Here is a 7,607-nt window from a genome sequence, read left to right as displayed (position 1 = left end):
CACTATGTCCTAAAATAGGCCAAGATGGGCTAGGTATCTAAGGTCCTTGGCTTCTAGGGTTCTTATTGGAAAGAGTAATGCCTAACCACGACTACTCGTGTGACATTAGTGATCCCAATAAAACCTCCACCAAGTGAATGGACTTGCAAGTTAACTTGTTAAGGAATAACTCCACACAAGTTAACAAGACTATGCCATTCTCCAATCATAAGTGCACTCAAGTTCGGGTATAGAACTCATCTCACAAGAAACCACCAAGCATACAAGCAATTAATATATCAAGCAATTCATACATTACAAACAATACATTCATCCCAAATTTGCACAAAAATATGCCACAAATAAATATAAACATACAACACAATCAAGCAAAAAGTAGGCTAAACCCACGGGGCTAGATGGTTTCCTCAGCAGAGTCGCCACTTTTCTGTAGCGGGGTTTTCGTTACCTTTAGGTTTATTGATTAAACCAAAAGTCAACATACAATTCGAGTCGCCACCGCACTTTTATTTGTCCAAAGGAAAGGCTAAAAAGCGAACAAAAGCCAAGTAAGAAGTTTTTCAATCAAAAACTAATAAAAATGTCAGAGATCTAGGTAAGAGGTTGGTTATGAAATGGGAAGGTTTTACGCACCCAAAACATCCTTAGTACTCTAAGGGGACCCTTTTTGCAAGTATGTGTTATAGGTTGGTATTTGTGAAAAGATTTGTGCAAAAGATTGGAGGGATGATAAGAGAATAGATTATATTTACAAATTTTGTTGTTTGAATGGATGAACCCATTGCTTACGTACCATCACAAAGGAGGATCAAAACCTCGTAGTTCGGGGTAAAAATCTCAAAGATTTGTGAATTGATTTTAATCAAAAGCCTTAAGGTCTTTTGTTATCAAAGGGAGAAAACTCAACCTAAACCAACAATCCACCATGTGAGGAAGGCTTCAACATGCTAGTGAGGGGTTAACCCTATAATAAGCATGGAAAGCTTATAATCCAACACTAAGGATGAGGTGAGATTTACATCAACCACTAAGATAACTCAAACCTATGACTAATGTTTTTGAAAAGATTTTAACAAGTGGCCATTGGAACCACAAAACAACTTGAAATGGGTTATATTTACAAGTTAGACTTATTTACAAAATGAGGTCAAAGTTGGATTAAAGTTTATTTACAATGAGTATTTATAAAAAATGGTTTTGAAAAGTCAAAGGCCTAAGACCTAGGTTTCTAATTTTAAATAAAGTCAAAGTTTTGAAAATGATTTTTGGCTTGGTTAGAGTAGGGAGAAGAGAGAAGGGCTATTCTTAAAGCAAACAAAGATAAGAGGGGGAAAGATAACCCTTGGAGTTCCTTTTATTAGAGTCATAGAGATGACTCAAGATGCTCCTTTCCTTTGGATTTAGCACACAAAACAAGCAATCAATAATTGAATTCAAGCTCCTAGGATCTCCATTTGACTTGGCTCTTAAATTGGCTACTCATGACAATGGTCCTCTTTTCACAATCTTAAGATGGGATCCCTAACACACAAGAGCAAACATCAAAAAGTTCACAACACAATAAAGGGAATGGACAAAGAATAAGTTTGAGGAGAAGTCCTTTGATATCAACTTTGAGTTTTAGCATTCTAAAGGCATGAAGCCTAGTTGCTCTTCAACAAATTTTGCATTCTAAAGGCATGAGGCCTAGTTGCTCTTGAACTCCTTTAAGCATGGGTAAATCCTAATTCTAAGTCCTTTATCCTTTTTCATTTTGGTTCAAATCAAAACAAGCACAAACAACACAACATAGCAATATAATAATGGGCTCAAATGAGCAAAAGAAAAATGACATAAACATAAAATATGTGCTCAAGTGAGCAAAGATGAAGAGCAAGATGAGTAATGAGCAAGAAATAAATGAAATTAAAAGTAAATGGCAATAAATTAAAAGCTCAAATTAAAGTTAGTAGTTAGTAAGGTTATGTTAGCTTGTCATAAGACAATGTAGCGCTATGTTAAGCAATCGTAAGTGGACTAATGTAGTAGTCACACCTATCTGAGGCTGGTCAATAAGAATATAGGCAAAGAACACAAGTTAGAGGTCATGACTAGTAAGCCAAGCTCCATAAACTTGCCATGCCAAAATAAAAGGGGAAGGGCCTTGTATTGACTTTTGGTTATTTGCTTGACCAAGAAGCAACCTATCTTTGACACAAAATAACTCACTTGATCATGGATCAAGTTGAGCTTGGTTTGGATCAAAGAAGGTTGAACTTCTATTTGTCAAGACCAACTTCAAGACTTTAACTCATTCGCCATTGAGGGAAAGAAAGGTATGAAGATGAAAGGGAGAGGGTAAGAAGTCAACAAACAATCCCAATTGATCAAGGGATAACTCATCCTTGATCAAATTCATTCATCTTTCTAAGTGGTGATCCATAAGGACTTTCAAACCACAAGATCCAATGAATTTGATCAAAGTTGAATCAATTCACCCTCAATCAACACCAAACATAAGAGAAATGAAGATAACAAGTCAAGAAGTCAATGATATATTTTTTGTATTTTATGAATTAAAAGAAAATACAAATAAAAAATAAATAAATAAAGTTGAACCTCAAATTCAATTCAAAGCAACTTCAAAAAGTCCAATTAAATTCTCATAGGTTCAACATAGTCAAACAAGCTTTGACTAATTTTCTCACAAATTTTTGAAATCAGAAATTAATTAAAAACAATTAAAAATAGCATAATATGAATTAAAATCTCAAATAATCTCAAAACAAACAAGAAATTATTGAGACTATTTTTCATTGATTTATCATGATCCATAGATGCTATGAAAATATTTTTGTATTTTTTAAAAGTCATAAAGTATTTTAAAATGAATTAAAATCAATAAAAACCAAGTAATTCATAAAAAAATATCAAATGAAGTCACAAAAATAATAAAAAATCATAGTATGAAACCAGATTTTTCAAGAAAATTTTTGGAATTGGTCTCATATTTTTCTGACTTCAAATGAATTTTTAATGAATTATTTAAAATCAAATCAATTAACAGAAAATAAAAAAAATGGAATAAGCGAAAAATGCACAGCCATCTGATCCACATTCATTAATTGACGTGGCACTTCGCACGGTTCAGATCTGATGATGCACGGTACTCTTGAGTTAAACGTGAAACACAAAGGATTAAATGAAGTATTTAAAATGAATGAACAAGATTAGATCGTGGCATGGAGATCCAAGGGCCCTAGCGTGCACACGTGGTGGTGGTGGTGGAAACCACCATCTTCTCCAGCGAAGCAACAAATTTCGGCCACCAGTTGTAGAAAACAAATCTTAATGAAAATTAAAAACAAAGCCATGGAAATGAAGCTCGTGTGATGGAGATCATCACTGTACCAATGGATTTCTCTCACTCTTCCTATATTGAGAGAAATGTGAAGGAGAAAATCATGGTGTCCACACGGATTGCTTATGAAATGGTAAATTAAATGCATCAACATCTTGCCTCAAGTGTGAGGACTTCAGAAAACCACAGAAACACAAGCAAACTACATTCAATTAGGAGTTTCAGATCCAAAAAGTTTGAATGGATACCTTCAAATTGATGAACTTATGGCCACGAATTCTCCAAGATCCTTGTTCCTCTTTGATCCTTGAGTGTAATGGAAGTGATTGGCTAAGGAATCTGGCTTTAAAACTAAACTAATTATGCTGAATTTCAAGCTCGAAAGTATGAAAAAATTTGATTGATTCCTTTGGTGAGTGCTATGGTTTCACTTCTGCAGCATTTGGGATCTCCAAAAGGTTAACAAATGAAGCTCATGAAGGTGTTATGTATAGTTGAATGTGGTTGATCACACGCTTCTTTCATGTGCATGAGAATTTGAAAATTGGATGCATGGGCCTGTGTAGGCGTGTGGAAGGCCCATGGATGGCTGAAAGAGATTGCTGAGTTCTCATGAAAGTCATTTGGACGTGCACTTTGAATGGAGAAACCTTGCATTTCAAGTTTTAGCATACAATATCAAAATTGAACATAAATGAAAAGAATTTTGAATCTCCCAAATGGTGAAGCCAAAATACTATTGTGAGTAATGGTTGGAAATCCCAAGAAATCAGGAACAAAAGTCATGCTGGGAAAAAAATCATTTGGTATGTGCAAATTGATCAAAACTGGCCTAGAAAGTTCAAATACAAAGCATATTCAAATCACTTTGAAAAATTTACCCAAAATCAAGCTTAATCAAACCCCTCTGTCCTTATGATACAAGCCTCAAATGAAAACATAGTCAACATAAAAGTTGTAGATCCTTTCAAGATGGTCAACCGAGACTCAAATTTTGCATCATTTGGATTTTCTATGACAAAGTTATGGGTATTTGAAGTTGGGTACTTTTTCAAATTCAATGAATTAGGTCCAAGATGACCAATCATTTTTTGCATTATCACATGTATTTATTTTAGGACTATGAAATTGTGTCCAACATAACATTTTAAGTAGACATCTCAAGCTTTCCAATTCCTTTGGTCTCACCTCAAAATCATAAAAATTAAGGAAGTTATGCTCTTGGTAAGTTGACCCAAAATTAGGGTTTCAGTCAAAATGACCTATAATGTTTTAAAATAAATGATGACCTTCCAAGCTTCAAATTTATTTTTTAAGAACATGAAAGTTCTTAATATGGTTCTTAGGAACATTTTTTCTCTTGGGGTCATCTTCATTTGACAAACACATCAAAAAACTATATCTCATTGGACCTCAGTGTAGTCAGATGACTTGACTGGTCAACTTTTCAAGGCCAAACTTCCAATCTTGATGAATAAATGATTGAGGGGTCTCAAATAGGCTAATATATGCATAAATTGATGAATGAAAGAACTTCCCTTGATTAAATTTGATCAGAGGTTGAGATTGCTTCATGGGTAAGACACAGTCAAAGGACAGTGAAGTTAGGGTTTCCTTGGGAAACAATCTTCAAGCCCTTCGGGTTATCTTGATCAAATTGGAAAATTGAGATACTTGGGAGACATATATGATGATTAAGAACTTTTTGGACCATTGTCATGCTTTTTCTCATCTTCATCTAGCCATTGCATTGGGCTTAGGAGCCTCCTAGGAGCATTGTGGGGCACATGGTTACTTGAGCTTCAAAACAAAAAGAGTTAGTGACATACTTTTGTGCTTTTGGTTAGTAATCAAATAAGAAAAGCAATAACATACAATACAAGCATGCTTGGTGATCTCAAAACACTCAAACAAGTCCCAACCCTAGGGTTAAGGAGCCAAACATGCTATGATCCTTGAGGCAATGCACTTGTGCAATAACATTATGCCATGAGGGATATTAGGGTAAAAATTAGGATCTTACAATATAATAATAACTTGCAGAGACCTTAGAGTCTTTATTCCGAACCCCTTATTATGGTCTTAGAGAAAACACTTATCAAACATTTCTCATCATATCATAAACAAGTATTCCCTTTGTATTTTTCAAAGTTGGACCTTGAATTTAACCGGTATTTTAATGTTGGGAACCAAGCAGATTTCAGCAGCACTCTTTTCGAACAAATTTTTCCCTCTCAGAGTCTTCAATTCTTTGCACAGCTCAAGGAATTGATCTTTTATCTCATCCATCTTTTCGTAGACATCTGAACCTTCAGACGGTTCAGAATGGTAGATAGTCTCCTCAATGTAGCGGTAAATTCATGACCATTAAGTTATGGATAAACTTAACGTCAATAAAACCAGAGTCACCACCGCACTTTTATTGTTTCCAAAGGAAAAGGGAAAACTACGAACAAAACCCAAAGATAAGAAGTTTTCAAATCAAAACTAATAAAATACCAGAGATTACAGGCATTGGGGTTGGTTAAATAGAGGGAAGGTGTTAGCACCCAAAGTGTCTTAGGTACTACTAGGGAGCCCTTTTTTATGTGTGTATGTGTTTTTGGTATAAAATATGTTTGCAACAAATAGAGTGTGGGGATGAGAAAAGAATTCATTGATTATATTTTTGTGTTTGACAAGACCTTCGGACATGTGCCTACGTACCAACATAAAAATAAGGGATCAAAACCTCGTAGTTCGTGGTATCAATTTCAAAATGAGTGGATTGCTTTTAATTAAAAGTTAAGTTTAAAAGAGGCACAAAAGGCCCAAAAGTTTGAATGAGTGTTAGTTCTTTTTGTCTTTTGAAATTTAAAGTCAATATGGTTAAGTTCATTTACAAGTTTGATTTAAGGAAAGAGTTTAAAAAAAGCAATGGCATAAGGCCAAAGTTTCTAGTTTGCAATAAAGTCTAAGTTTTAAAATCATAAGCAAAGAAAGTTTTTTTAAAAAGGGGGAGAGATTTTGAAATTTAAGAAGTGGGAGGAGATGAAGAGACTAATCATAAGCATAAAATTAAAAGTTAAGAGTTGAAAAGATCTGACCATTGGGATGCAATCCAACAGAAAAAAATGTCATATAGAAAACCCAATTTCCCTTTGGAATTTGAACCAAGCAATAATCAGCAAGCAATTAGCAATATGAAGAGCAAGGCATCAAATAAAGATGGTCACATCCAAGCAAGAAGATCCATCGCTAACAGTATTCTTTGTCTTCTCATGTTTCAGATGAAATACTTCTTGATTTTTTGCTCAGAATAAGGTGTAGCATGAGATCAAAATAACAGTTGCATCAAGACCATGTAGCAGATGAACTCAAGTGGATCCCAATACTTGCATCAGATGAAAACTCAAATCACAATAACTTGGTCTCAGAAATGTTTGCATTGGCAAAGTCCTTTTTGCATATGGAATGTTGCCCAATTCTAAGTCCAAAAGCTCAGATCAAACCCAACAGTCCACACAAACATTTTTTTTTGGGTTTTTGTTGTTTATTAAGTATTTTTAAGGTCCTAAGACCACAAACACAATAAAATACACAAACAAATATATACAATCACAATATATGGCTCAAATGAGCAAAGTGAAGATGACATAAACATAAACAAATTAAATGCTATGTAAATGACAAATGAATGGTAAATGACTTGAATTTAAATTGCATAAAGTAAATGACTTAAAAGTAAAGCAAAGTTAATAATAGTTAGTGTTAGCCAAACTTAATTAGATGTTAGTGGAGTTTTGCTTTTCAATTGATTAAGTCATTCTTTGGAGAACACTCAACCATCTATTCACAAGCATGAATCCTTGAACCAAGACATCTTCCAAAGGAAGGAAAAAAGGCCAAGTTTTCACACAATACCATGAAAGATGGGAGACTTACAATCTCACTTACTATAATGATATGCCTTTAGGGTCAAATTTAGCTTTATGTTAAGCAATCGTAATTGGACTTATGTAGAAGTCACAACCATCTGAGGTTGGGAAATAAAAATGTAGGTGCTAATGCATGTTAGATATTTGGTAAGATGAACCAAACTCCTAAAACATACCACACACTAAAATAAAAAGATGAAAGGGATGGACATATCTCATCCATACTTGTATTGGTTCATCTAACACAAGGTTATTGATGAACCAATTAGCCTTGGGATTTTGAGATTTCATTGGTCAATGAAAGGGGTGGGATAGAATGGGATTGAAGATGAAGAGGGAGGGGAGATGAG

The sequence above is a fragment of the Lathyrus oleraceus genome, chromosome 6 (assembly GCF_024323335.1).
Source record: "Lathyrus oleraceus cultivar Zhongwan6 chromosome 6, CAAS_Psat_ZW6_1.0, whole genome shotgun sequence".
Lineage (NCBI taxonomy): Eukaryota > Viridiplantae > Streptophyta > Magnoliopsida > Fabales > Fabaceae > Lathyrus > Lathyrus oleraceus.
Note: the sequence above shows the minus strand (reverse complement) of the source record.